Source organism: Sceloporus occidentalis, unplaced genomic scaffold (assembly GCF_023333645.1).
Source record: "Sceloporus occidentalis isolate IW3139 unplaced genomic scaffold, rSceOcc1.0.p SCAF_300, whole genome shotgun sequence".
Classification (NCBI taxonomy): domain Eukaryota; kingdom Metazoa; phylum Chordata; class Lepidosauria; order Squamata; family Phrynosomatidae; genus Sceloporus; species Sceloporus occidentalis.
The window spans coordinates 362,217-386,451 of NW_028317280.1; the positions used below are offsets into that span (position 1 = coordinate 362,217).

The 24,235-nt window shown below is 38.0% G+C and overlaps 14 non-coding genes across 14 annotated transcripts; all 14 read left to right on the forward strand.

Moving 5' to 3' along the window:
* Positions 1–849: 849 nt before the first annotated feature.
* Positions 850–922, forward strand: TRNAA-UGC (transfer RNA alanine (anticodon UGC)). Its single transcript has one exon. It is a non-coding gene; the product is annotated as a tRNA-Ala (tRNA).
* A 523-nt stretch (positions 923–1,445) lies between these two features.
* On the forward strand, positions 1,446–1,518 carry TRNAA-AGC (transfer RNA alanine (anticodon AGC)). Its single transcript has one exon. It is a non-coding gene; the product is annotated as a tRNA-Ala (tRNA).
* A 1,827-nt stretch (positions 1,519–3,345) lies between these two features.
* TRNAA-UGC (transfer RNA alanine (anticodon UGC)) lies at positions 3,346–3,418 on the forward strand. The gene has a single exon. It is a non-coding gene; the product is annotated as a tRNA-Ala (tRNA).
* Positions 3,419–4,226: 808 nt separating this feature from the next.
* On the forward strand, positions 4,227–4,299 carry TRNAA-AGC (transfer RNA alanine (anticodon AGC)). The gene has a single exon. It is a non-coding gene; the product is annotated as a tRNA-Ala (tRNA).
* A 1,791-nt stretch (positions 4,300–6,090) lies between these two features.
* On the forward strand, positions 6,091–6,163 carry TRNAA-UGC (transfer RNA alanine (anticodon UGC)). Its single transcript has one exon. It is a non-coding gene; the product is annotated as a tRNA-Ala (tRNA).
* A 2,078-nt stretch (positions 6,164–8,241) lies between these two features.
* Positions 8,242–8,314, forward strand: TRNAA-UGC (transfer RNA alanine (anticodon UGC)). Its single transcript has one exon. It is a non-coding gene; the product is annotated as a tRNA-Ala (tRNA).
* A 3,176-nt stretch (positions 8,315–11,490) lies between these two features.
* Positions 11,491–11,563, forward strand: TRNAA-UGC (transfer RNA alanine (anticodon UGC)). The gene has a single exon. It is a non-coding gene; the product is annotated as a tRNA-Ala (tRNA).
* A 523-nt stretch (positions 11,564–12,086) lies between these two features.
* Positions 12,087–12,159, forward strand: TRNAA-AGC (transfer RNA alanine (anticodon AGC)). The gene has a single exon. It is a non-coding gene; the product is annotated as a tRNA-Ala (tRNA).
* A 2,708-nt stretch (positions 12,160–14,867) lies between these two features.
* TRNAA-AGC (transfer RNA alanine (anticodon AGC)) lies at positions 14,868–14,940 on the forward strand. The gene has a single exon. It is a non-coding gene; the product is annotated as a tRNA-Ala (tRNA).
* Positions 14,941–16,731: 1,791 nt separating this feature from the next.
* TRNAA-UGC (transfer RNA alanine (anticodon UGC)) lies at positions 16,732–16,804 on the forward strand. The gene has a single exon. It is a non-coding gene; the product is annotated as a tRNA-Ala (tRNA).
* Positions 16,805–18,881: 2,077 nt separating this feature from the next.
* On the forward strand, positions 18,882–18,954 carry TRNAA-UGC (transfer RNA alanine (anticodon UGC)). The gene has a single exon. It is a non-coding gene; the product is annotated as a tRNA-Ala (tRNA).
* A 1,155-nt stretch (positions 18,955–20,109) lies between these two features.
* On the forward strand, positions 20,110–20,182 carry TRNAA-AGC (transfer RNA alanine (anticodon AGC)). Its single transcript has one exon. It is a non-coding gene; the product is annotated as a tRNA-Ala (tRNA).
* Positions 20,183–21,973: 1,791 nt separating this feature from the next.
* Positions 21,974–22,046, forward strand: TRNAA-UGC (transfer RNA alanine (anticodon UGC)). The gene has a single exon. It is a non-coding gene; the product is annotated as a tRNA-Ala (tRNA).
* A 1,155-nt stretch (positions 22,047–23,201) lies between these two features.
* On the forward strand, positions 23,202–23,274 carry TRNAA-AGC (transfer RNA alanine (anticodon AGC)). Its single transcript has one exon. It is a non-coding gene; the product is annotated as a tRNA-Ala (tRNA).
* Positions 23,275–24,235: the final 961 nt, after the last annotated feature.

Sequence of the window (24,235 nt, forward strand, 5' to 3'; positions counted from 1 at the left end):
CATAATGGGTTTATGATGACATCATCATGATGACATCACAATGTGTTCATGATGACATCATCATAATGGGTTCATGGTGACATCATCACGACGACATCATAATGGGTTCATGATGACATCATCATGAAACCATCATAATAGGTTCATGATGACATCATCATAATGGGTTCATGATGACATCATTATGACATCATAATGGGTTCATGATGACATCATCATGACAACATCATAATGGGTTCATGATGACATCATCATGACAACATCATAATGGGTTCATGATGACATTATCATGACGACATCATAAAGGGTTCATGATGACATAATCATAATGGGTTCATGATGACATCATGACGACATCATAATGGGTTCATGATGACATCATCATGACGACATCATAATGGGTTCATGATGACATCATCATGACGACATCATAATGGGTTCATGATGACATCATCATGGTAACATCATAATGGTTTCATGATGACGACATCATAATGGGTTCATGATGACGACATCATAATGGGTTCATGATGACGACATCATAATGGGTTTATGATGACATCATCATGATGACATCACAATGTGTTCATGATGACATCATCATAGTGGGTTTATGATGACATCATCATGGCGACATCATAATGGGTTCATGATGACATCATCATGATGACATCATCACAATGGTCATCATGATGACCTTATGCTTTCCCACAGATTTTTCATGTGCTTTTCAAGTGTTTTCTTGGTTTCATGTGTAATTAGAGCAGTACATGCAGCAAGCCCATCAGTACATTTCTTGCAGCAAATACACTGTTTCCCAGTTTCAACTAAAAGGTAGACAGTTATGTAGGGGAATTAGCTCAAATGGTAGAGCGCTCGCTTTGCATGCGAGAGGCAGCGGGATCAATGCCCGCATTCTCCAGTTAATTATTTATACTTTATACATTTTCAATAATGTTGTGCTTAACGCTGGCAATAAATTGGAGGGTAACAAACTATATAGACCTTATGCTTTCCCACAGATTTTTCATGTGCTTTTCAAGTGTTTTCTTGGTTTCAGCAAGCCCATCAGTACATTACATGCAGCAAATACACTGTTTCCCTGTTTAACCTAAAACAAGGGACACCACTATCAAGGGGAATTAGCTCAAATGGTAGAGTGCTCGCTTAGCATGCGAGAGGTAGCCGGATCGATGCCTGCATTCTCCAGTTACATTATTTATACTTTATACATTTTCAATAATTTTGTGCTTAACGCTGGCAATAAATTGGAGGGAAACAAACTATATAGACCTTATGATTTTCCACAGATTTTTCATGTGCTTTTCAAGTGTTTTCTTGGTTTCATGTGTAATTAGAGCAGTACATGCAGCAAGCACATCAGTACATTACTTGCAGCAAATACACTGTTTCCCTGTTTCTCCTAAAACAAGTGACACTATCAAGGGGAATTAGCTCAAATGGTAGAGCGCTCGCTTAGCGTGCGAGAGGTAGCAGGATCGATGCCTGCATTCTCCAGTTACTTTATTTATACTTTATAAATTTTCAATAATTTTGTGCTTAACGCTGGCAATAAATTGGAGGGAAACAAACTATATAGACCTTATGCTTTTCCACAGATTTTTCATGTGCTTTTCAAGTGTTTTCTTGGTTTCATGTGTAATTAGAGCAGTACATGCAGCAAGCCCATCAGTACATTACTTGCAGCAAATACACTGTTTCCCTGTTTCACCTAAAAGGTAGAAAGTTATGTAGGGGAATTAGCTCAAATAGTAGAGCGCTAGCATCATGATGACATCACAATGGGTTCATGATGACATCATCATGATGACATCACAATGGGTTCATGATGACATCATCACAATGGGTTCATGATGACATCATCATGACGACATCATAATGGGTTCATGATGATATCATCATGACAACATCATAATGGGTTCATGATGACATCATCATAATGGGTTAATGATGACATCATCATGATGTCATCGTAATGGGTTAATGAAGACATCATCATGATGTCATCGTAATGGGTTCATGATGACATCATCATGACGTCATCATGATGGGTTCATGATGACATCGTCATGATGACATCATAATGGGTGCATGATGACATAATAATGGGTTCATGATGACATCATCATGACGACATCATAATTAGTTCATGATGACATCATCATGACCACATCATAATGGGTTCGTGGTGACATCATCACAATGGGTTCATAATGACATCATCATAATGGGTTCATAATGACATCATCATGACAACATCATAATGGGTTCATGATGACATTATCATGACGACATCATAAAGGGTTCATGATGACATCATCATGACGACATCATAATGGGTTCATGATGACATCATCATGACGACATCATAATGGGTTCATGATGACATCATCATGATGACATCATAATGGGTTCATGATGACATCATCATGGCAACATCATAATGGGTTCATGATGACATCATCATGACAACATCATAATGGGTTTATGATGACATCATCATGATGACATCACAATGTGTTCATGATGACATCATCATAATGGGTTCATGGTGACATCATCACGACGACATCATAATGGGTTCATGATGACATCATCATGAAACCATCATAATAGGTTCATGATGACATCATCATAATGGGTTCATGATGACATCATGATGACATCATAATGGGTTCATGATGACATCATCATGACAACATCATAATGGGTTCATGATGACGTCATCATGACAACATCATAATGGGTTCATCATGACATTATCATGACGACATCATAAAGGGTTCATGATGACATAATCATAATGGGTTCATGATGACATCATGACGACATCATAATGGGTTCATGATGACATCATCATGACGACATCATAATGGGTTCATGATGACATCATCATGACGACATCATAATGGGTTCATGATGACATCATCATGGTAACATCATAATGGTTTCATGATGACGACATCATAATGGGTTCATGATGACGACATCATAATGGGTTCATGATGACGACATCATAATGGGTTTATGATGACATCATCATGATGACATCACAATGTGTTCATGATGACATCATCATAGTGGGTTTATGATGACATCATCATGGCGACATCATAATGGGTTCATGATGACATCATCATGATGACATCATCACAATGGTCATCATGATGACCTTATGCTTTCCCACAGATTTTTCATGTGCTTTTCAAGTGTTTTCTTGGTTTCATGTGTAATTAGAGCAGTGCATGCAGCAAGCCCATCAGTACATTTCTTGCAGCAAATACACTGTTTCCCAGTTTCAACTAAAAGGTAGAAAGTTATGTAGGGGAATTAGCTCAAATGGTAGAGCGCTCGCTTTGCATGCGAGAGGCAGCGGGATCAATGCCCGCATTCTCCAGTTAATTATTTATACTTTATACATTTTCAATAATGTTGTGCTTAACGCTGGCAATAAATTGGAGGGAAACAAACTATATAGACCTTATGCTTTCCCACAGATTTTTCATGTGCTTTTCAAGTGTTTTCTTGGTTTCAGCAAGCCCATCAGTACATTACATGCAGCAAATACACTGTTTCCCTGTTTCACCTAAAACAAGGGACACCACTATCAAGGGGAATTAGCTCGGATGGTAGAGTGCTCGCTTAGCATGCGATAGGTAGCGGGATCGATGCCTGCATTCTCCAGTTACTTTATCTATACTTTATAAATTTTCAATAATTTTGTGCTTAACGCTGGCAATAAATTGGAGGGAAACAAACTATATAGACCTTATGCTTTTCCACAGATTTTTCATGTGCTTTTCAAGTGTTTTCTTGGTTTCAGCAAGCCCATCAGTACATTACATGCAGCAAATACACTGTTTCCATGTTTCACCTAAAACGAGGGACACTATCAAGGGGAATTAGCTCAAATGGTAGAGTGCTCGCTTAGCATGCGAGAGGTAGCAGGATCGATGCCTGCATTCTCCAGTTACATTATTTATACTTTATACATTTTCAATAATTTTGTGCTTAACGCTGGCAATAAATTGGAGGGAAACAAACTATATAGACCTTATGATTTTCCACAGATTTTTCATGTGCTTTTCAAGTGTTTTCTTGGTTTCATGTGTAATTAGAGCAGTACATGCAGCAAGCACATCAGTACATTACTTGCAGCAAATACACTGTTTCCCTGTTTCTCCTAAAACAAGTGACACTATCAAGGGGAATTAGCTCAAATGGTAGAGCACTCGCTTAGCATGCGAGAGGTAGCAGGATCGATGCCTGCATTCTCCAGTTACTTTATTTATACTTTATAAATTTTCAATAATTTTGTGCTTAACGCTGGCAATAAATTGGAGGGAAACAAACTATATAGACCTTATGCTTTTCCACAGATTTTTCATGTGCTTTTCAAGTGTTTTCTTGGTTTCATGTGTAATTAGAGCAGTACATGCAGCAAGCCCATCAGTACATTACTTGCAGCAAATACACTGTTTCCCTGTTTCACCTAAAAGGTAGAAAGTTATGTAGGGGAATTAGCTCAAATAGTAGAGCGCTAGCATCATGATGACATCACAATGGGTTCATGATGACATCATCATGATGACATCACAATGGGTTCATGATGACATCATCACAATGGGTTCATGATGACATCATCATGATGACATCACAATGGGTTCATGATGCTATCATCATGACAACATCATAATGGGTTCATGATGACATCATCATAATGGGTTAATGATGACATCATCATGATGTCATCGTAATGGGTTAATGAAGACATCATCATGATGTCATCGTAATGGGTTCATGATGACATCATCATGACGTCATCATAATGGGTTCATGATGACATCGTCATGATGACATCATAATGGGTGCATGATGACATAATAATGGGTTCATGATGACATCATCATGACGACATCATAATTAGTTCATGATGACATCATCATGACCACATCATAATGGGTTCGTGGTGACATCATCACAATGGGTTCATAATGACATCATCATAATGGGTTCATAATGACATCATCATGACAACATCATAATGGGTTCATGATGACATTATCATGACGACATCATAAAGGGTTCATGATGACATCATCATGACGACATCATAATGGGTTCATGATGACATCATCATGATGACATCATAATGGGTTCATGATGACATCATCATGGCAACATCATAATGGGTTCATGATGACATCATCATGACAGCATCATAATGGGTTTATGATGACATCATCATGATGACATCACAATGTGTTCATGATGACATCATCATAATGGGTTCATGGTGACATCATCACGACGACATCATAATGGGTTCATGATGACATCATCATGAAACCATCATAATAGGTTCATGATGACATCATCATAATGGGTTCATGATGACATCATTATGACATCATAATGGGTTCATGATGACATCATCATGACAACATCATAATGGGTTCATGATGACGTCATCATGACAACATCATAATGGGTTCATGATGACATTATCATGACGACATCATAAAGGGTTCGTGATGACATAATCATAATGGGTTCATGATGACATCATGACGACATCATAATGGGTTCATGATGACATCATCATGACGACATCATAATGGGTTCATGATGACATCATCATGACGACATCATAATGGGTTCATGATGACATCATCATGGTAACATCATAATGGTTTCATGATGACGACATCATAATGGGTTCATGATGACGACATCATAATGGGTTCATGATGACGACATCATAATGGGTTTATGATGACATCATCATGATGACATCACAATGTGTTCATGATGACATCATCATAGTGGGTTTATGATGACATCATCATGGCGACATCATAATGGGTTCATGATGACATCATCATGATGACATCATCACAATGGTCATCATGATGACCTTATGCTTTCCCACAGATTTTTCATGTGCTTTTCAAGTGTTTTCTTGGTTTCATGTGTAATTAGAGCAGTGCATGCAGCAAGCCCATCAGTACATTTCTTGCAGCAAATACACTGTTTCCCAGTTTCAACTAAAAGGTAGAAAGTTATGTAGGGGAATTAGCTCAAATGGTAGAGCGCTCGCTTTGCATGCGAGAGGCAGCGGGATCAATGCCCGCATTCTCCAGTTAATTATTTATACTTTATACATTTTCAATAATGTTGTGCTTAACGCTGGCAATAAATTGGAGGGAAACAAACTATATAGACCTTATGCTTTCCCACAGATTTTTCATGTGCTTTTCAAGTGTTTTCTTGGTTTCAGCAAGCCCATCAGTACATTACATGCAGCAAATACACTGTTTCCCTGTTTCACCTAAAACAAGGGACACCACTATCAAGGGGAATTAGCTCAAATGGTAGAGTGCTCGCTCAGCATGCGAGAGCTAGCCGGATCGATGCCTGCCTTCTCCAGTTACCTTATTTATACTTTATAAATTTTCAATAATTTTGTGCTTAACGCTGGCAATAAATTGGAGGGAAACAAACTATATAGACCTTATGCTTTTCCACAGATTTTTCATGTGCTTTTCAAGTGTTTTCTTGGTTTCATGTGTAATTAGAGCAGTACATGCAGCAAGCCCATCAGTACATTACTTGCAGCAAATACACTGTTTCCCTGTTTCACCTAAAAGGTAGAAAGTTATGTAGGGGAATTAGCTCAAATAGTAGAGCGCTAGCATCATGATGACATCACAATGGGTTCATGATGACATCATCATGATGACATCACAATGGGTTCATGATGACATCATCACAATGGGTTCATGATGACATCATCATGACGACATCATAATGGGTTCATGATGATATCATCATGACAACATCATAATGGGTTCATGATGACATCATCATAATGGGTTAATGATGACATCATCATGATGTCATCGTAATGGGTTAATGAAGACATCATCATGATGTCATCGTAATGGGTTCATGATGACATCATCATGACGTCATCATGATGGGTTCATGATGACATCGTCATGATGACATCATAATGGGTGCATGATGACATAATAATGGGTTCATGATGACATCATCATGACGACATCATAATTAGTTCATGATGACATCATCATGACCACATCATAATGGGTTCGTGGTGACATCATCACAATGGGTTCATAATGACATCATCATAATGGGTTCATAATGACATCATCATGACAACATCATAATGGGTTCATGATGACATTATCATGACGACATCATAAAGGGTTCATGATGACATCATCATGACGACATCATAATGGGTTCATGATGACATCATCATGATGACATCATAATGGGTTCATGATGACATCATCATGGCAACATCATAATGGGTTCATGATGACATCATCATGACAACATCATAATGGGTTTATGATGACATCATCATGATGACATCACAATGTGTTCATGATGACATCATCATAATGGGTTCATGGTGACATCATCACGACGACATCATAATGGGTTCATGATGACATCATCATGAAACCATCATAATAGGTTCATGATGACATCATCATAATGGGTTCATGATGACATCATGATGACATCATAATGGGTTCATGATGACATCATCATGACAACATCATAATGGGTTCATGATGACGTCATCATGACAACATCATAATGGGTTCATCATGACATTATCATGACGACATCATAAAGGGTTCATGATGACATAATCATAATGGGTTCATGATGACATCATGACGACATCATAATGGGTTCATGATGACATCATCATGACGACATCATAATGGGTTCATGATGACATCATCATGACGACATCATAATGGGTTCATGATGACATCATCATGGTAACATCATAATGGTTTCATGATGACGACATCATAATGGGTTCATGATGACGACATCATAATGGGTTCATGATGACGACATCATAATGGGTTTATGATGACATCATCATGATGACATCACAATGTGTTCATGATGACATCATCATAGTGGGTTTATGATGACATCATCACGGCGACATCATAATGGGTTCATGATGACATCATCATGATGACATCATCACAATGGTCATCATGATGACCTTATGCTTTCCCACAGATTTTTCATGTGCTTTTCAAGTGTTTTCTTGGTTTCATGTGTAATTAGAGCAGTACATGCAGCAAGCCCATCAGTACATTTCTTGCAGCAAATACACTGTTTCCCAGTTTCAACTAAAAGGTAGCAAGTTATGTAGGGGAATTAGCTCAAATGGTAGAGCGCTCGCTTTGCATGCGAGAGGCAGCGGGATCAATGCCCGCATTCTCCAGTTAATTACTTATACTTTATACATTTTCAATAATGTTGTGCTTAACGCTGGCAATAAATTGGAGGGAAACAAACTATATAGACCTTATGCTTTCCCACAGATTTTTCATGTGCTTTTCAAGTGTTTTCTTGGTTTCAGCAAGCCCATCAGTACATTACATGCAGCAAATACACTGTTTCCCTGTTTCACCTAAAACAAGGGACACCACTATCAAGGGGAATTAGCTCGGATGGTAGAGTGCTCGCTTAGCATGCGATAGGTAGCGGGATCGATGCCTGCATTCTCCAGTTACTTTATCTATACTTTATAAATTTTCAATAATTTTGTGCTTAACGCTGGCAATAAATTGGAGGGAAACCAACTATATAGACCTTATGCTTTTCCACAGATTTTTCATGTGCTTTTCAAGTGTTTTCTTGGTTTCATGTGTAATTAGAGCAGTACATGCAGCAAGCCATCAGTGCATTACTTGCAGCAAATACACTGTTTCCCTGTTTAACCTAAAAAGAAGAAAGGTATGTAGGAGAATTAGCTCAAATGGTAGAGTGCTCGCTTAGCATCAAGGGGAATTAGCTCAAATGGTAGAGTACTCGCTCAGCATGCGAGAGGTAGCCGGATCGATGCCTGCATTCTCCAGTTACTTTATTTATACTTTATAAATTTTCAATAATTTTGTGCTTAACGCTGGCAATAAATTGGAGGGAAACAAACTATATAGACCTTATGCTTTTCCACAGATTTTTCATGTGCTTTTCAAGTGTTTTCTTGGTTTCAGCAAGCCCATCAGTACATTACATGCAGCAAATACACTGTTTCCATGTTTCACCTAAAACAAGGGACACTATCAAGGGGAATTAGCTCAAATGGTAGAGTGCTCGCTTAGCATGCGAGAGGTAGCAGGATCGATGCCTGCATTCTCCAGTTACATTATTTATACTTTATACATTTTCAATAATTTTGTGCTTAACGCTGGCAATAAATTGGAGGGAAACAAACTATATAGACCTTATGATTTTCCACAGATTTTTCATGTGCTTTTCAAGTGTTTTCTTGGTTTCATGTGTAATTAGAGCAGTACATGCAGCAAGCACATCAGTACATTACTTGCAGCAAATACACTGTTTCCCTGTTTCTCCTAAAACAAGTGACACTATCAAGGGGAATTAGCTCAAATGGTAGAGCGCTCGCTTAGCATGCAAGAAGTAGCAGGATCGATGCCTGCATTCTCCAGTTACTTTATTTATACTTTATACATTTTCAATAATTTTGTGCTTAACGCTGGCAATAAATTGGAGGGAAACAAACTATATAGACCTTATGCTTTTCCACAGATTTTTCATGTGCTTTTCAAGTGTTTTCTTGGTTTCATGTGTAATTAGAGCAGTACATGCAGCAAGCCCATCAGTACATTACTTGCAGCAAATACACTGTTTCCCTGTTTCACCTAAAAGGTAGAAAGTTATGTAGGGGAATTAGCTCAAATAGTAGAGCGCTAGCATCATGATGACATCACAATGGGTTCATGATGACATCATCATGATGACATCACAATGGGTTCATGATGACATCATCACAATGGGTTCATGATGACATCATCATGACGACATCATAATGGGTTCATGATGCTATCATCATGACAACATCATAATGGGTTCATGATGACATCATCATAATGGGTTAATGATGACATCATCATGATGTCATTGTAATGGGTTAATGAAGACATCGTCATGATGACATCATAATGGGTGCATGATGACATAATAATGGGTTCATGATGATATCATCATGACAACATCATAATGGGTTCATGATGACATCATCATAATGGGTTAATGATGACATCATCATGATGTCATCGTAATGGGTTAATGAAGACATCATCATGATGTCATCGTAATGGGTTCATGATGACATCATCATGACGTCATCATAATGGGTTCATGATGACATCGTCATGATGACATCATAATGGGTGCATGATGACATAATAATGGGTTCATGATGACATCATCATGACGACATCATAATTAGTTCATGATGACATCATCATGACCACATCATAATGGGTTCGTGGTGACATCATCACAATGGGTTCATAATGACATCATCATAATGGGTTCATAATGACATCATCATGACAACATCATAATGGGTTCATGATGACATTATCATGACGACATCATAAAGGGTTCATGATGACATCATCATGACGACATCATAATGGGTTCATGATGACATCATCATGATGACATCATAATGGGTTCATGATGACATCATCATGGCAACATCATAATGGGTTCATGATGACATCATCATGACAACATCATAATGGGTTTATGATGACATCATCATGATGACATCACAATGTGTTCATGATGACATCATCATAATGGGTTCATGGTGACATCATCACGACGACATCATAATGGGTTCATGATGACATCATCATGAAACCATCATAATAGGTTCATGATGACATCATCATAATGGGTTCATGATGACATCATTATGACATCATAATGGGTTCATGATGACATCATCATGACAACATCATAATGGGTTCATGATGACATCATCATGACAACATCATAATGGGTTCATGATGACATTATCATGACGACATCATAAAGGGTTCATGATGACATAATCATAATGGGTTCATGATGACATCATGACGACATCATAATGGGTTCATGATGACATCATCATGACGACATCATAATGGGTTCATGATGACATCATCATGACGACATCATAATGGGTTCATGATGACATCATCATGGTAACATCATAATGGTTTCATGATGACGACATCATAATGGGTTCATGATGACGACATCATAATGGGTTCATGATGACGACATCATAATGGGTTTATGATGACATCATCATGATGACATCACAATGTGTTCATGATGACATCATCATAGTGGGTTTATGATGACATCATCATGGCGACATCATAATGGGTTCATGATGACATCATCATGATGACATCATCACAATGGTCATCATGATGACCTTATGCTTTCCCACAGATTTTTCATGTGCTTTTCAAGTGTTTTCTTGGTTTCATGTGTAATTAGAGCAGTACATGCAGCAAGCCCATCAGTACATTTCTTGCAGCAAATACACTGTTTCCCAGTTTCAACTAAAAGGTAGACAGTTATGTAGGGGAATTAGCTCAAATGGTAGAGCGCTCGCTTTGCATGCGAGAGGCAGCGGGATCAATGCCCGCATTCTCCAGTTAATTATTTATACTTTATACATTTTCAATAATGTTGTGCTTAACGCTGGCAATAAATTGGAGGGTAACAAACTATATAGACCTTATGCTTTCCCACAGATTTTTCATGTGCTTTTCAAGTGTTTTCTTGGTTTCAGCAAGCCCATCAGTACATTACATGCAGCAAATACACTGTTTCCCTGTTTAACCTAAAACAAGGGACACCACTATCAAGGGGAATTAGCTCAAATGGTAGAGTGCTCGCTTAGCATGCGAGAGGTAGCCGGATCGATGCCTGCATTCTCCAGTTACATTATTTATACTTTATACATTTTCAATAATTTTGTGCTTAACGCTGGCAATAAATTGGAGGGAAACAAACTATATAGACCTTATGATTTTCCACAGATTTTTCATGTGCTTTTCAAGTGTTTTCTTGGTTTCATGTGTAATTAGAGCAGTACATGCAGCAAGCACATCAGTACATTACTTGCAGCAAATACACTGTTTCCCTGTTTCTCCTAAAACAAGTGACACTATCAAGGGGAATTAGCTCAAATGGTAGAGCGCTCGCTTAGCGTGCGAGAGGTAGCAGGATCGATGCCTGCATTCTCCAGTTACTTTATTTATACTTTATAAATTTTCAATAATTTTGTGCTTAACGCTGGCAATAAATTGGAGGGAAACAAACTATATAGACCTTATGCTTTTCCACAGATTTTTCATGTGCTTTTCAAGTGTTTTCTTGGTTTCATGTGTAATTAGAGCAGTACATGCAGCAAGCCCATCAGTACATTACTTGCAGCAAATACACTGTTTCCCTGTTTCACCTAAAAGGTAGAAAGTTATGTAGGGGAATTAGCTCAAATAGTAGAGCGCTAGCATCATGATGACATCACAATGGGTTCATGATGACATCATCATGATGACATCACAATGGGTTCATGATGACATCATCACAATGGGTTCATGATGACATCATCATGACGACATCATAATGGGTTCATGATGATATCATCATGACAACATCATAATGGGTTCATGATGACATCATCATAATGGGTTAATGATGACATCATCATGATGTCATCGTAATGGGTTAATGAAGACATCATCATGATGTCATCGTAATGGGTTCATGATGACATCATCATGACGTCATCATGATGGGTTCATGATGACATCGTCATGATGACATCATAATGGGTGCATGATGACATAATAATGGGTTCATGATGACATCATCATGACGACATCATAATTAGTTCATGATGACATCATCATGACCACATCATAATGGGTTCGTGGTGACATCATCACAATGGGTTCATAATGACATCATCATAATGGGTTCATAATGACATCATCATGACAACATCATAATGGGTTCATGATGACATTATCATGACGACATCATAAAGGGTTCATGATGACATCATCATGACGACATCATAATGGGTTCATGATGACATCATCATGACGACATCATAATGGGTTCATGATGACATCATCATGATGACATCATAATGGGTTCATGATGACATCATCATGGCAACATCATAATGGGTTCATGATGACATCATCATGACAACATCATAATGGGTTTATGATGACATCATCATGATGACATCACAATGTGTTCATGATGACATCATCATAATGGGTTCATGGTGACATCATCACGACGACATCATAATGGGTTCATGATGACATCATCATGAAACCATCATAATAGGTTCATGATGACATCATCATAATGGGTTCATGATGACATCATGATGACATCATAATGGGTTCATGATGACATCATCATGACAACATCATAATGGGTTCATGATGACGTCATCATGACAACATCATAATGGGTTCATCATGACATTATCATGACGACATCATAAAGGGTTCATGATGACATAATCATAATGGGTTCATGATGACATCATGACGACATCATAATGGGTTCATGATGACATCATCATGACGACATCATAATGGGTTCATGATGACATCATCATGACGACATCATAATGGGTTCATGATGACATCATCATGGTAACATCATAATGGTTTCATGATGACGACATCATAATGGGTTCATGATGACGACATCATAATGGGTTCATGATGACGACATCATAATGGGTTTATGATGACATCATCATGATGACATCACAATGTGTTCATGATGACATCATCATAGTGGGTTTATGATGACATCATCATGGCGACATCATAATGGGTTCATGATGACATCATCATGATGACATCATCACAATGGTCATCATGATGACCTTATGCTTTCCCACAGATTTTTCATGTGCTTTTCAAGTGTTTTCTTGGTTTCATGTGTAATTAGAGCAGTACATGCAGCAAGCCCATCAGTACATTTCTTGCAGCAAATACACTGTTTCCCAGTTTCAACTAAAAGGTAGCAAGCTATGTAGGGGAATTAGCTCAAATGATAGAGCGCTTGCTTTGCATGCGAGAGGCAGCGGGATCAATGCCCGCATTCTCCAGTTAATTATTTATACTTTATACATTTTCAATAATGTTGTGTTTAACGCTGGCAATAAATTGGAGGGAAACAAACTATATAGACCTTATGCTTTCCCACAGATTTTTCATGTGCTTTTCAAGTGTTTTCTTGGTTTCAGCAAGCCCATCAGTACATTACATGCAGCAAATACACTGTTTCCCTGTTTCACCTAAAACAAGGGACACCACTATCAAGGGGAATTAGCTCGGATGGTAGAGTGCTCGCTTAGCATGCGATAGGTAGCGGGATCGATGCCTGCATTCTCCAGTTACTTTATCTATACTTTATAAATTTTCAATAATTTTGTGCTTAACGCTGGCAATAAATTGGAGGGAAACAAACTATATAGACCTTATGCTTTTCCACAGATTTTTCATGTGCTTTTCAAGTGTTTTCTTGGTTTCAGCAAGCCCATCAGTACATTACATGCAGCAAATACACTGTTTCCATGTTTCACCTAAAACGAGGGACACTATCAAGGGGAATTAGCTCAAATGGTAGAGTGCTCGCTTAGCATGCGAGAGGTAGCAGGATCGATGCCTGCATTCTCCAGTTACATTATTTATACTTTATACATTTTCAATAATTTTGTGCTTAACGCTGGCAATAAATTGGAGGGAAACAAACTATATAGACCTTATGATTTTCCACAGATTTTTCATGTGCTTTTCAAGTGTTTTCTTGGTTTCATGTGTAATTAGAGCAGTACATGCAGCAAGCACATCAGTACATTACTTGCAGCAAATACACTGTTTCCCTGTTTCTCCTAAAACAAGTGACACTATCAAGGGGAATTAGCTCAAATGGTAGAGCACTCGCTTAGCATGCGAGAGGTAGCAGGATCGATGCCTGCATTCTCCAGTTACTTTATTTATACTTTATAAATTTTCAATAATTTTGTGCTTAACGCTGGCAATAAATTGGAGGGAAACAAACTATATAGACCTTATGCTTTTCCACAGATTTTTCATGTGCTTTTCAAGTGTTTTCTTGGTTTCATGTGTAATTAGAGCAGTACATGCAGCAAGCCCATCAGTACATTACTTGCAGCAAATACACTGTTTCCCTGTTTCACCTAAAAGGTAGAAAGTTATGTAGGGGAATTAGCTCAAATAGTAGAGCGCTAGCATCATGATGACATCACAATGGGTTCATGATGACATCATCATGATGACATCACAATGGGTTCATGATGACATCATCACAATGGGTTCATGATGACATCATCATGATGACATCACAATGGGTTCATGATGCTATCATCATGACAACATCATAATGGGTTCATGATGACATCATCATAATGGGTTAATGATGACATCATCATGATGTCATCGTAATGGGTTAATGAAGACATCATCATGATGTCATCGTAATGGGTTCATGATGACATCATCATGACGTCATCATAATGGGTTCATGATGACATCGTCATGATGACATCATAATGGGTGCATGATGACATAATAATGGGTTCATGATGACATCATCATGACGACATCATAATTAGTTCATGATGACATCATCATGACCACATCATAATGGGTTCGTGGTGACATCATCACAATGGGTTCATAATGACATCATCATAATGGGTTCATAATGACATCATCATGACAACATCATAATGGGTTCATGATGACATTATCATGACGACATCATAAAGGGTTCATGATGACATCATCATGACGACATCATAATGGGTTCATGATGACATCATCATGATGACATCATAATGGGTTCATGATGACATCATCATGGCAACATCATAATGGGTTCATGATGACATCATCATGACAGCATCATAATGGGTTTATGATGACATCATCATGATGACATCACAATGTGTTCATGATGACATCATCATAATGGGTTCATGGTGACATCATCACGACGACATCATAATGGGTTCATGATGACATCATCATGAAACCATCATAATAGGTTCATGATGACATCATCATAATGGGTTCATGATGACATCATTATGACATCATAATGGGTTCATGATGACATCATCATGACAACATCATAATGGGTTCATGATGACGTCATCATGACAACATCATAATGGGTTCATGATGACATTATCATGACGACATCATAAAGGGTTCGTGATGACATAATCATAATGGGTTCATGATGACATCATGACGACATCATAATGGGTTCATGATGACATCATCATGACGACATCATAATGGGTTCATGATGACATCATCATGACGACATCATAATGGGTTCATGATGACATCATCATGGTAACATCATAATGGTTTCATGATGACGACATCATAATGGGTTCATGATGACGACATCATAATGGGTTCATGATGACGACATCATAATGGGTTTATGATGACATCATCATGATGACATCACAATGTGTTCATGATGACATCATCATAGTGGGTTTATGATGACATCATCATGGCGACATCATAATGGGTTCATGATGACATCATCATGATGACATCATCACAATGGTCATCATGATGACCTTATGCTTTCCCACAGATTTTTCATGTGCTTTTCAAGTGTTTTCTTGGTTTCATGTGTAATTAGAGCAGTGCATGCAGCAAGCCCATCAGTACATTTCTTGCAGCAAATACACTGTTTCCCAGTTTCAACTAAAAGGTAGAAAGTTATGTAGGGGAATTAGCTCAAATGGTAGAGCGCTCGCTTTGCATGCGAGAGGCAGCGGGATCAATGCCCGCATTCTCCAGTTAATTATTTATACTTTATACATTTTCAATAATGTTGTGCTTAACGCTGGCAATAAATTGGAGGGAAACAAACTATATAGACCTTATGCTTTCCCACAGATTTTTCATGTGCTTTTCAAGTGTTTTCTTGGTTTCAGCAAGCCCATCAGTACATTACATGCAGCAAATACACTGTTTCCCTGTTTCACCTAAAACAAGGGACACCACTATCAAGGGGAATTAGCTCAAATGGTAGAGTGCTCGCTCAGCATGCGAGAGCTAGCCGGATCGATGCCTGCCTTCTCCAGTTACCTTATTTATACTTTATAAATTTTCAATAATTTTGTGCTTAACGCTGGCAATAAATTGGAGGGAAACAAACTATATAGACCTTATGCTTTTCCACAGATTTTTCATGTGCTTTTCAAGTGTTTTCTTGGTTTCATGTGTAATTAGAGCAGTACATGCAGCAAGCCCATCAGTACATTACTTGCAGCAAATACACTGTTTCCCTGTTTCACCTAAAAGGTAGAAAGTTATGTAGGGGAATTAGCTCAAATAGTAGAGCGCTAGCATCATGATGACATCACAATGGGTTCATGATGACATCATCATGATGACATCACAATGGGTTCATGATGACATCATCACAATGGGTTCATGATGACATCATCATGACGACATCATAATGGGTTCATGATGATATCATCATGACAACATCATAATGGGTTCATGATGACATCATCATAATGGGTTAATGATGACATCATCATGATGTCATCGTAATGGGTTAATGAAGACATCATCATGATGTCATCGTAATGGGTTCATGATGACATCATCATGACGTCATCATGATGGGTTCATGATGACATCGTCATGATGACATCATAATGGGTGCATGATGACATAATAATGGGTTCATGATGACATCATCATGACGACATCATAATTAGTTCATGATGACATCATCATGACCACATCATAATGGGTTCGTGGTGACATCATCACAATGGGTTCATAATGACATCATCATAATGGGTTCATAATGACATCATCATGACAACATCATAATGGGTTCATGATGACATTATCATGACGACATCATAAAGGGTTCATGATGACATCATCATGACGACATCATAATGGGTTCATGATGACATCATCATGATGACATCATAATGGGTTCATGATGACATCATCATGGCAACATCATAATGGGTTCATGATGACATCATCATGACAACATCATAATGGGTTTATGATGACATCATCATGATGACATCACAATGTGTTCATGATGACATCATCATAATGGGTTCATGGTGACATCATCACGACGACATCATAATGGGTTCATGATGACATCATCATGAAACCATCATAATAGGTTCATGATGACATCATCATAATGGGTTCATGATGACATCATGATGACATCATAATGGGTTCATGATGACATCATCATGACAACATCATAATGGGTTCATGATGACGTCATCATGACAACATCATAATGGGTTCATCATGACATTATCATGACGACATCATAAAGGGTTCATGATGACATAATCATAATGGGTTCATGATGACATCATGACGACATCATAATGGGTTCATGATGACATCATCATGACGACATCATAATGGGTTCATGATGACATCATCATGACGACATCATAATGGGTTCATGATGACATCATCATGGTAACATCATAATGGTTTCATGATGATGACATCATAATGGGTTCATGATGACGACATCATAATGGGTTCATGATGACGACATCATAATGGGTTTATGATGACATCATCATGATGACATCACAATGTGTTCATGATGACATCATCATAGTGGGTTTATGATGACATCATCACGGGACATCATAATGGGTTCATGATGACATCATCATGATGACATCATCACAATGGTCATCATGATGACCTTATGCTTTCCCACAGATTTTTCATGTGCTTTTCAAGTGTTTTCTTGGTTTCATGTGTAATTAGAGCAGTACATGCAGCAAGCCCATCAGTACATTTCTTGCAGCAAATACACTGTTTCCCAGTTTCAACTAAAAGGTAGCAAGTCATGTAGGGGAATTAGCTCAAATGGTAGAGCGCTCGCTTTGCATGCGAGAGGCAGCGGGATCAATGCCCGCATTCTCCAGTTAATTATTTATACTTTATACATTTTCAATAATGTTGTGCTTAACGCTGGCAATAAATTGGAGGGAAACAAACTATATAGACCTTATGCTTTCCCACAGATTTTTCATGTGCTTTTCAAGTGTTTTCTTGGTTTCAGCAAGCCCATCAGTACATTACATGCAGCAAATACACTGTTTCCCTGTTTCACCTAAAACAAGGGACACCACTATCAAGGGGAATTAGCTCGGATGGTAGAGTGCTCGCTTAGCATGCGATAGGTAGCGGGATCGATTCCTGCATTCTCCAGTTACTTTATCTATACTTTATAAATTTTCAATAATTTTGTGCTTAACGCTGGCAATAAATTGGAGGGAAACCAACTATATAGACCTTATGCTTTTCCACAGATTTTTCATGTGCTTTTCAAGTGTTTTCTTGGTTTCATGTGTAATTAGAGCAGTACATGCAGCAAGCCATCAGTGCATTACTTGCAGCAAATACAGTTTCCCTGTTTAACCTAAAAAGAAGAAAGGTATGTAGGAGAATTAGCTCAAATGGTAGAGTGCTCGCTTAGCATCAAGGGGAATTAGCTCAAATGGTAGAGTGCTCGCTCAGCATGCGAGAGGTAGCCGGATCGATGCCTGCATTCTCCAGTTACTTTATTTATACTTTATAAATTTTCAATAATTTTGTGCTTAACGCTGGCAATAAATTGGAGGGAAACAAACTATATAGACCTTATGCTTTTCCACAGATTTTTCATGTGCTTTTCAAGTGTTTTCTTGGTTTCAGCAAGCCCATCAGTACATTACATGCAGCAAATACACTGTTTCCATGTTTCACCTAAAACAAGGGACACTGTCAAGGGGAATTAGCTCAAATGGTAGAGTGCTCGCTTAGCATGCGAGTGGTAGCAGGATCGATGCCTGCGTTCTCCAGTTACATTATTTATACTTTATACATTTTCAATAATTTTGTGCTTAACGCTGGCAATAAATTGGAGGGAATCAAACTATATAGACCTTATGATTTTCCACAGATTTTTCATGTGCTTTTCAAGTGTTTTCTTGGTTTCATGTGTAATTAGAGCAGTACATGCAGCAAGCACATCAGTACATTACTTGCAGCAAATACACTGTTTCCCTGTTTCTCCTAAAACAAGTGACACTATCAAGGGGAATTAGCTCAAATGGTAGAGCGCTCGCTTAGCATGCGAGAGGTAGCAGGATCGATGCCTGCATTCTCCAGTTACTTTATTTATACTTTATAAATTTTCAATAGTTTTGTGCTTAACGCTGGCAATAAATTGGAGGGAAACAAACTATATAGACCTTATGCTTTTCCACAGATTTTTCATGTGCTTTTCAAGTGTTTTCTTGGTTTCATGTGTAATTAGAGCAGTACATGCAGCAAGCCCATCAGTACATTACTTGCAGCAAATACACTGTTTCCCTGTTTCACCTAAAAGGTAGAAAGTTATGTAGGGGAATTAGCTCAAATAGTAGAGCGCTAGCATCATGATGACATCACAATGGGTTCATGATGACATCATCATGATGACATCACAATGGGTTCATGATGACATCATCACAATGGGTTCATGATGACATCATCATGACGACATCATAATGGGTTCATGATGATATCATCATGACAACATCATAATGGGTTCATGATGACATCATCATAATGGGTTAATGATGACATCATCATGATGTCATCGTAATGGGTTAATGAAGACATCATCATGATGTCATCGTAATGGGTTCATGATGACATCATCATGACGTCATCATAATGGGTTCATGATGACATCGTCATGATGACATCATAATGGGTGCATGATGACATAATAATGGGTTCATGATGACATCATCATGACGACATCATAATTAGTTCATGATGACATCATCATGACCACATCATAATGGGTTCGTGGTGACATCATCACAATGGGTTCATAATGACATCATCATAATGGGTTCATAATGACATCATCATGACAACATCATAATGGGTTCATGATGACATTATCATGACGACATCATAAAGGGTTCATGATGACATCATCATGACGACATCATAATGGGTTCATGATGACATCATCATGATGACATCATAATGGGTTCATGATGACATCATCATGGCAACATCATAATGGGTTCATGATGACATCATCATGACAACATCATAATGGGTTTATGATGACATCATCATGATGACATCACAATGTGTTCATGATGACATCATCATAATGGGTTCATGGTGACATCATCACGACAACATCATAATGGGTTCATGATGACATCATCATGAAACCATCATAATAGGTTCATGATGACATCATCATAATGGGTTCATGATGACATCATGATGACATCATAATGGGTTCATGATGACATCATCATGACAACATCATAATGGGTTCATGATGACGTCATCATGACAACATCATAATGGGTTCATCATGACATTATCATGACGACATCATAAAGGGTTCATGATGACATAATCATAATGGGTTCATGATGACATCATGACGACATCATAATGGGTTCATGATGACATCATCATGACGACATCATAATGGGTTCATGATGACATCATCATGACGACATCATAATGGGTTCATGATGACATCATCATGGTAACATCATAATGGTTTCATGATGACGACATCATAATGGGTTCATGATGACGACATCATAATGGGTTCATGATGACGACATCATAATGGGTTTATGATGACATCATCATGATGACATCACAATGTGTTCATGATGACATCATCATAGTGGGTTTATGATGACATCATCACGGCGACATCATAATGGGTTCATGATGACATCATCATGATGACATCATCACAATGGTCATCATGATGACCTTATGCTTTCCCACAGATTTTTCATGTGCTTTTCAAGTGTTTTCTTGGTTTCATGTGTAATTAGAGCAGTACATGCAGCAAGCCCATCAGTACATTTCTTGCAGCAAATACACTGTTTCCCAGTTTCAACTAAAACGTAGCAAGTTATGTAGGGGAATTAGCTCAAATGGTAGAGCGCTCGCTTTGCATGCGAGAGGCAGCGGGATCAATGCCCGCATTCTCCAGTTAATTATTTATACTTTATACATTTTCAATAATGTTGTGCTTAACGCTGGCAATAAATTGGAGGGAAACAAACTATATAGACCTTATGCTTTCCCACAGATTTTTCATGTGCTTTTCAAGTGTTTTCTTGGTTTCAGCAAGCCCATCAGTACATTACATGCAGCAAATACACTGTTTCCCTGTTTCACCTAAAACAAGGGACACCACTATCAAGGGGAATTAGCTCGGATGGTAGAGTGCTCGCTTAGCATGCGATAGGTAGCGGGATCGATGCCTGCATTCTCCAGTTACTTTATCTATACTTTATAAATTTTCAATAATTTTGTGCTTAACGCTGGCAATAAATTGGAGGGAAACCAACTATATAGACCTTATGCTTTTCCACAGATTTTTCATGTGCTTTTCAAGTGTTTTCTTGGTTTCATGTGTAATTAGAGCAGTACATGCAGCAAGCCATCAGTGCATTACTTGCAGCAAATACAGTTTCCCTGTTTAACCTAAAAAGAAGAAAGGTATGTAGGAGAATTAGCTCAAATGGTAGAGTGCTCGCTTAGCATCAAGGGGAATTAGCTCAAATGGTAGAGTGCTCGCTCAGCATGCGAGAGGTAGCCGGATCGATGCCTGCATTCTCCAGTTACTTTATTTATACTTTATAAATTTTCAATAATTTTGTGCTTAACGCTGGCAATAAATTGGAGGGAAACAAACTATATAGACCTTATGCTTTTCCACAGATTTTTCATGTGCTTTTCAAGTGTTTTCTTGGTTTCAGCAAGCCCATCAGTACATTACATGCAGCAAATACACTGTTTCCATGTTTCACCTAAAACAAGAAACACTGTCAAGGGGAATTAGCTCAAATGGTAGAGTGCTCGCTTAGCATGCGAGTGGTAGCAGGATCGATGCCTGCGTTCTCCAGTTACATTATTTATACTTTATACATTTTCAATAATTTTGTGCTTAACGCTGGCAATAAATTGGAGGGAATCAAACTATATAGACCTTATGATTTTCCACAGATTTTTCATGTGCTTTTCAAGTGTTTTCTTGGTTTCATGTGTAATTAGAGCAGTACATGCAGCAAGCACATCAGTACATTACTTGCAGCAAATACACTGTTTCCCTGTTTCTCCTAAAACAAGTGACACTATCAAGGGGAATTAGCTCAAATGGTAGAGCGCTCGCTTAGCATGCGAGAGGTAGCAGGATCGATGCCTGCATTCTCCAGTTACTTTATTTATACTTTATAAATTTTCAATAGTTTTGTGCTTAACGCTGGCAATAAATTGGAGGGAATCAAACTATATAGACCTTATGCTTTTCCACAGATTTTTCATGTGCTTTTCAAGTGTTTTCTTGGTTTCATGTGTAATTAGAGCAGTACATGCAGCAAGCCCATCAGTACATTACTTGCAGCAAATACACTGTTTCCCTGTTTCACCTAAAAGGTAGAAAGTTATGTAGGGGAATTAGCTCAAATAGTAGAGCGCTAGCATCATGATGACATCACAATGGGTTCATGATGACATCATCATGATGACATCACAATGGGTTCATGATGACATCATCACAATGGGTTCATGATGACATCATCATGACGACATCATAATGGGTTCATGATGCTATCATCATGACAACATCATAATGGGTTCATGATGACATCATCATAATGGGTTAATGATGACATCATCATGATGTCATCGTAATGGGTTAATGAAGACATCATCATGATGTCATCGTAATGGGTTCATGATGACATCATCATGACGTCATCATAATGGGTTCATGATGACATCGTCATGATGACATCATAATGGGTGCATGATGACATAATAATGGGTTCATGATGACATCATCATGACGACATCATAATTAGTTCATGATGACATCATCATGACCACATCATAATGGGTTCGTGGTGACATCATCACAATGGGTTCATAATGACATCATCATAATGGGTTCATAATGACATCATCATGACAACATCATAATGGGTTCATGATGACATTATCATGACGACATCATAAAGGGTTCATGATGACATCATCATGACGACATCATAATGGGTTCATGATGACATCATCATGATGACATCATAATGGGTTCATGATGACATCATCATGGCAACATCATAATGGGTTCATGATGACATCATCATGACAACATCATAATGGGTTTATGATGA